Source organism: Saimiri boliviensis, chromosome 15 (genome assembly GCF_048565385.1).
Source record: "Saimiri boliviensis isolate mSaiBol1 chromosome 15, mSaiBol1.pri, whole genome shotgun sequence".
NCBI lineage: Eukaryota > Metazoa > Chordata > Mammalia > Primates > Cebidae > Saimiri > Saimiri boliviensis.
In genome coordinates this window covers 41714459-41722586 of record NC_133463.1, presented here as the reverse complement: position 1 = coordinate 41722586, position 8128 = coordinate 41714459, and the positions used below count along the sequence as shown (strand labels likewise).

General features: G+C 37.6%; 1 pseudogene; it reads right to left on the bottom strand.

Annotated features, from left to right (window-relative positions):
- Positions 1-3434: 3434 nt before the first annotated feature.
- On the bottom strand, positions 3435-4601 carry LOC101051464 (tropomyosin-like; annotated as a pseudogene).
- Between the last annotated feature and the right edge of the window lie 3527 nt (positions 4602-8128).

Genomic DNA, 8128 nt, shown 5'->3' with positions numbered 1-8128 from the left:
ATATTTCTGTGTGATGCTAAAAATATTAGGATGAGAATTTCATTGCTTTTGGATTTTAACAATTGTTTTAAACTCATTAAATACCTCTGTTTACCAAGCAGGAAATTTGTACATACATACAAAAATACATATCTAGGAATATAATTTTTATGATAGACATCTCATGTATGTGATCCACATAGGCACCCCAGCAATCTTCCTAGAAGCCACTTGTTTGCTCTAACCTAGAGTTGAAAAATTTTAGCACATATATGAAATAGTTACTCTTATTCAATGACTAGTAACTCCAAATTTCTACCTATAGAATTATCCTTTTGTGTTATGATGCTATTTGGAAAATGTTTCTGCTAAATCAAAGGATGTGTTTCCTAGCAAGAAGCTAGTAACACCATAGCAACATTAAAAAATATGAAGGAGACACAGTGGCTCACACATGTAATCTCAGCACTTCGGGAGGCCAAGGCCTATGGATCATTTGATGTTAGGAGTTCAAAACTAGTCTGGCCAACATGGTGAAATTGTGCTGCTACTAAAAATATTTTTAAAACTGGGTGGACATGGTGGTGCATGCCTGCAATCCCACTTACCTAGGAGGCTGAGGCAGAGAATCACTTGAACCCAGGAGATGGAGGTTGCAGTGAGCCGAGATTGCACCACAGCCCTTTTTTTTAAAAAAAAAATTCCATTTCAAAGAAAAAAAGAAAAAAGTATAAAGGAATGGGACCAAAAATATATATACTTTTGCTGCTGACAGAGAAAGATGGTAGAATATTTGAGGCCAGCTTAGAAAATGTAGATCTGAGTGCTAAGAGTCCACGAGAGGTTTTGATTACTTACATGGGCAGGCATAAAAAGTACTGATCTATAAAAGCACTAAGAAGGAAAACAAAAGAGGTAAAATCATGCTTACATCATATTTTGCCTGTTTCTCAGCGTTTCCACATCGCACAATATCAAGACCTATGTTCTAGTTAAATATCTTAGAAGATATATAGCTGACCTCAGCTCCCTGTATTTATTCTTATAAAATAATCACTTCTTAAAAGATAAGTGTGATCTCCAGGGAGACATTATAGCTAAAAAGGTGTTGTCCAAGACATTCAGGAAGGATCACTGTATATAAGGTTAGAAGTTAATCTCTACTACATACTGAGTCTCAAGGGTGGGACAATTCTGAGGCTGTAAGCATTTTCAATCACTTTGATTTATCTCTATGCCTTGGAAGTTATAAGAAATTGTTCTACTAGAGACCATCTTATATTTGTTATTGCAGATGAGATCACATTTTCCAGTTGACCTGAATTAATCTATAGTTGAGATATGAAAAGAATAGATAAGTATGTGCTGGGAGAAGAATATACATATTTGTAATGGGATTTATGCTTCCCCTTCTTAAGGGTAAGGCATCTACACAAATTATTTAAGTTTGTTCGTATGGGAGATTTGTTCATTGTCCTTCCACTATTTATATATTCAATCATTTAGTTATATTAGTATGGACTTGTGTATATTTATTTATACTTTGGGTAATATTTCAACATAAATTTATTTTCTTGCTCAATTTTATTTCATCTTTAGCCATTGGGAGCCTTTCAGTTGACTTTTGTGTCATACTGACTTGATCTCTGCAATGGCGTGTGTGTGTGTGTGTGTGTGTGTGTGTGTGTGTGTGTGTGTGTGGTGTTTAGGAAGATTAATTATTTCCACCATTCAAGTCATCTGCAACTACATTAATATAGTTACATAATAATTCTTCTTATTAATTACCATCAAAGTATGCCAATGTTGGGTTTATAGCATTACATTTTTATAATCTCTCTGTCTTCAGAGCTTCCTAAAATTCCTGATGCAATTTATGTGGAGTTAGAAACTACCTGGTCTAACTGGGCTAGGTAGGTCTAACTACCTAATCTGAAGGAAAACCAGGGGAGGGACTGTACTAGTTGTCAAACTTGGCTGCATATGGAAATCCACTAGTGAACTATAAAAAGTATTCATGCCTCAGCTCTAATCTACAGATTACATTCAAATTTTAATTGTCCCAATAATACCTTTTATAGATCAATTTATTCTGGTTTAAAATCTAATTCAGTATCACATACGTTATTTAGTTGTCATATCATCTCTTTAGTCTCCTTTAAACAGCACCAGGGTTCTCTTTACTCTCAGGATCTTAACTGTTTTGAAGAGTATAATCCCATTATTTTATAGAATGTCCTTCAATTTTATTTTATTTTTCCTGATGTTTTCTCATGCTTGAATTTATATTATGTATTTTGGCCATGAATAGAAACAACATTGTGTCCTTCTCAGTATATCAGAAAACATAGAAAAATTTGAGGTGCAGAAAAATGTATTTGTTCCATTTTGGGTGATGTTAACTTTGATCACTTGCTCAAGGTGGTGGCTGCCATGTTTTTCCATTTTAAAGATACTTTTATTCCCCCTTACTGCTCTTTGGAAGTAAATCACAGAGCATTGTCACAATCTGTATTTTATTCCCTGTATCCTTGACCTCCTGGTTGATTTTTATGAAATTTTCATTTATAAAGGTTTACTGTTTGTGCTGTAGGTTCTGTGGGTTTTTATAAATGCATAGAGTCACATATTCATGACTCTGGTACCATATGGGTTAGTTCCATCAATGTAAAGAATATCCTGTGCTTCCCCTAGTAAACATCTTCCTTTCTTAATTCCTGAAAACCACTGATCTGATTTTTCATATCTACATTTCTGCTTTCTCCAGAATATCTTATGAGTGCTGTATATTCAGTATATAGCATTTCTACTCTGTGTTTTTCTCACTTAGCAAAATGCATTTAAGATTAATTCATATTATTGTATGGATGAATAGTGTTTTCCATTTCTCTTGCTGAAGACTTTTTCAACACATATGTAACAATGTGTTTAATCCATTCACTTATTGAAGGACATGTTGGTTTCTTCCAATATTTAGGGAGGCTGAGGAAGCTACTCAGTAATCTCAGCTACTTGGGAGCTTCACCCTGGGAAGTTTAGGCTGCAGTGAGCATATTTGTGATGCTGCACTCCAGTCCAGGTGTTTCAGTGAGACCCTGTCTCAAAAAACAAACAAACACACACGCAAAACCCAATGAAGACAAAAGCAGAAAACAAATAAAAACCGAAGTGTTTACATCACAATGTGGCTTTTAAAGACTTTTTGCATTGTGTTTGCATTCCCTTCAATGTTGTTCCTGAAAGTACTCAGCTTCTAACCCCACTGAAGTCTCTGGAAAGAGGCAGTCAGTTTGGTGAAAAAGACACAGAGGGGTGGCTGGAGGGGTGGTGAAAGGAGAAAGCAACCTTTTAGTTCCAGATCGGCCCTCAGTTTCAATGTCAGCTTGGGGAAGGCTGGCCTCCAGAGGAGTCAGAAGTTAGATTGAAGAGCAGGGGCAGGGTGGGACTGGGGCACTCTACCTCTCCTTCAGCAGAGTCTAGTCCAGCATCCTTTGTATACAGAAGTGCTTCTCTTTGGTGCATTTCAGTTTATCTTCCAAATCATCAATCATCTTTTCCAACTTGGCTACTCATTTCTCAGCAAAATCTTTATGAGTCCATGGCTCCTTGAGTTTATCGGTAGGAATCTTGATCTCATTATTATTTGTCTTCTTTTTGAGAGTACTTTTCTTCAGCAGCACACAGACATTTCAGGTTCTGGTCCATCAATCTGATTGGCTCATCCACCTCTCAGCAACAGGACTCTGCCAGCTCAGCTCCTTTCTCTGTGGATCCAAGTCTTCTTCAATAATCACTGGGGTATAAACCACTTCTTCACGCTTCCTATCTGCCTCTTCTTCAATGTGCTGAGCTTCTTTGAGCTGGATTTCCCAGAGCTTCATCTTTCCTTTATCTTCTTTTTTCTTCTTCTTTTTGTTTTTCTTCTCTCTCTCTCTCTCTCTCTCTCTCTCTCTCTCTCTCTCTCTCTCTCTCTGTGTGTGTGTGTGTGTGTGTGTGTGTGTGTGTGTGTGATAGGATCTCATTCCAATGCCTAGGTTAAAGAGCAGTGGCATGACCTCATCTTACCGCAGCCCCAACTTCCCCCACTCAGGTGAGCCACCTACCTCAGCCTCCCAAGTAGCTGAGACTACAGGAATGTGCCACAAGGGCCAGCTATTTTTTAATATTATTTTAATTGTATTTTTAATAGAGACAGGAGCTTCTCATTTTGCCCTGGCTGGTCTTGAACTCCTGGGCTCAAGTAACATGCTCGTCTTGGCCTTCCAAAGTGCTGTGATTACAGCCATGAGCCACCATGCCCAGACTTTTCTTCATCTCTTGAGGCCCAGATTTCAATAGCCTTTATACCTTTCTTACTCTCAGCAGCAGGTTTTCTCATGTCTTCCAGATTTTGCAGGGCAGTGGCCACCTGCTCCTGAGCATGATCCAGCTCATCTTCAACCAGTTGGCCCCTAAGGTTCATGGAGGCCTCTCAGCCTCAGCCTGTTCCTGGGACTGCCTTTCTCCCTACACTTCTCACTGGAAGTATTTGGGTCTCTCCTCTGTATCATCAGCGTGTTGCTGCAGAGCTGGGGCTCCAGCTTTATCACTTTGAGGGTGGTGGTCCCGGCTACGGTGACCATCCAGTTGCTGCTCACACTTCCATTCCTGCCTCTTCCTCATTAGTGGTGTTGTGCATTTATATTTTCTTTTGAGAGATGTTTATTAAGCTCATTTTCCCATTTTTAAATCAGATTATTTGTTTTTCTGCTTGTTTGGTTATTTTTTTTTTAGCAGTTTCTCATTTTCTGGCAATACAAGGTACTCCAGGATCATCTTATGTATTTCCTGCCCCAGATTTCTACAGGGATCTCTGGTTCCTTTGATTAAAGAGTAGTGTTAGAAATCAAGATCTGGGGGCTGTATGGATGACTCACTTTTTAATTTTTATTTTTCTTAAGAGTCGGAAGTCTTGCTGTGTTGCCTGGGATGGTATCAAATTCCTGGGATCAAGCAATCCTCCTGCTTCAGCCTCCCAAGTGGCTGGGAGGCAAGTGCCACTGTGCTCAGCTTAACCACTAGCTTGTGAAAATCTTAGCTCTATTCACCTCTCAAGCACTGAGAGCTTCTGATCCTATCTATTGTTTCAGATTATGCTGTGCTCACCCCTCAAATGTTGATTTTCTAAAAATCCACAATCCCTGTGGTGTTCATTCTACATACTATTTGAAGGACTTTACCTATTTTCATGTCTTTCATTACTATCTGATGCTGCCAACCCTCAAATCTGTTCTTCAATCCTGACTCTTAACCTGAAGTAAAGACTCCAACTACCTGATGAGCCTAGATAGTTGAATTCCACAGGCACCTTAACCTAGACATTCCAAAATTGAATCCACTATCTTTTCCTCACCAAATCAGCTAATCCTATTTTCCTAATCTCCATTAATACCAACCACTGTCTACTCAGCCAACTCACCAGCCATCAGAGTCTTTCTAGTCTCTTCTACGTCTCTCATTCTGCCTCCTACACAATAATCAAGTCCTGTTCATTCTACTTCCTGAGATTTTTCAAAGTGACTTTCTCCTTTTATTTCTATAACTTCTTATCTCAAATCTAGTTCCAGTTTTTAATCAGCTGTCACTTGAGCTATGCAAATTTTCACTGTCCACAACTTTGCCTCCTCAAAACCATCCTCTAACCTGAGGTCATAATGAGTTGTTGTAAGTACTCTTCAGACTCTATCATTCCTCTACATAATACAGAATTCATATAATCTATATCATCAGACAGTTAAAAAAACAAAAACAAAAAAACAAAACTAAAAGCCAAAGAGTCTGTCTTTTTTTCATCATTGTTGTTCAAGTGCTTGGCAAAAGCCTGACACACAATAAAAGTGCATATCAATAAAACATCTTGACCACACCAATATTCTAAATTTTTATTAGCACTGTGGCACATGCTGGAGCAGCAAAAGGCTTCAGAAGAGATCTCTTAAGGTCTATGAACACTACTGAAAAATGAATTCCAGAGTAATCATTAATGTGGAAGGCATCATGGTTACCGTGACAGAAGAGTAATTATAGAATCAATATAATAGCGCTTTAAGGAAAACCTAATGATCAAAATACAATACTATTTATTTATGCAGTTGTTCTTAATTGCTGTGTAGTCAGGCTTTGATACAATACATTTTTTGAGGTTGCAGACAATTTGCTACTACTGATAAAGAATTTAAATATACATGTGATTTACAAGTTTAACAAATTATTTTTCTAACATATCCATAAAACAGTGTCTATTTAACTTGTCTGTGTGGCAATATGATTTCTTGATGGTAGGAATAAAGCTGTACTTACAACTAGCAACATGGTAACCCTGGGAATGCTGTATGCCTTTGAGCAGCCCTTTCCAATGGAAAATAAAAATAATGAGGACTGCTACTCTATGTACCAATAAAATAGAGCTGCCAGTGATGTCTTTATGACTCAACTGTTTTCACCAACATCAGGCCAACTCAACATGATGCATCCCATACATATTTTTCTGAAGCATCATTTGCTTACCCAAAATATTTATTCAACACACATTTGTTGCTCAGTTAAGGAAGTGTTACTCAAATCCTTAATTGTTACTGTTACTTAATTGTTAGTAAGTAATTGTTAGTACTGCTACTGTTACTTCATTGCTAGTAAAGAATGAGACAAACAGAATTCCAGTGCTGGCAGTCATCATGTGGCCATCCTGTCTAGAGGTGGATATTCACATAAGTAACTCAAGTTTTCTTTTTTCTATTAATAAGTATGAAGCATGCCTTAGATAACAAAATGTAACTAAAATGTGAATGTGTGTATGTTTCAGAGGTTTAAAAATTATAAAAATAATAATGCCATGGATTAACTCCAACATCCCATATTTGATTCTAAATCAAACTACTCAGCTTATTGTTGTATACTATGTTTACTTTTTTACTCTATCAACTGATATTGTATAGGGTGCAAGGTATACATATGGTACTCATCTGCTCTCAATGACTAGAATCTAGGTAGAAAGATGAGTCTCTATCTCTTTCTCTCTGTCTTTCTCCTTGTCTCTCTCTCTCTTTCACACACACACACACAAACACAGCAAGAGAGAGACAAACACAAACATAGATGTATATTGTCAAATATTGTTAATTAAACGTGCTACATTATCACAAATCAAGCATAAGGATACAGTAGATCACCCAAATATGTGGCATACTAAAACTTCGTAATTTCCTCATTTTGCATCATATTAAAGTGGATAAACTGACTGTGTGCAGTGGCTCATGCCTGTAATCCCAGCACTTTGAGAGGCCAAGATGGGAGAATCACTTGGGGTCAGGAGTGTGAAATCAGCCTGGCCAACAAGATAAAACCTGTCTATACTAAAAATATGATTAGCCAGGTGTGGTGGTATGTGCCTGCAATCTCAGCTACTTGGGAGGCTGAGGCAGGAGAATCACTTGAACCTGGGATATAGAGGTTGCAGTGAGCTGAGATCGCACCACCACACTCCAATCTTGGCAACAGAGTGAGACCCTGTTTCAAAAAAAACAAAAACAAAAACAAAAGCATGAATTGATTTGCAATTTCAAGAGTAAGTTTGGACAAATGCAGGCCATGTGGCACTCATGGAATTCACTTTTGCATGCCCAGGTGACAACTTCAAGAGATCAAAATAGTGCCAATAGTAGCTGAAACCTTCATCAGAGGCCTATGTGGCTACTAACTGTAACCAACAACAGATTTGCCACAATGTCTAGACAACATGGACAGAGATAAAGCTGTTTTCAAATATGAGCCCTAAATAAAAAGTCATGAGGGCAGGTGCTTGAGTTTATAAGCATTGATTTATAATTAAGCTGCATCTTCCATAGGGAACTCCATGAGACATGCATCCAAGTAAAGAGCAATAGGGATTTATTCATGTAACTATGGTTTATGAATTTCCAAAGCAATATTGTGAAAAATCAGCTAGATTGTAAGTGTAATAGATTCAGTGTAAGAAGAAACTACTGTTTCCTAATGACCGTAGGAAAGTTTCATAATGTGATTTACATTGAATTTGGCTGTTTACAACCGACTACACTTTGGGTTATAAACAATAAATAAAGTTTCTTAGACAATGAAAGAGAAAAAGAAA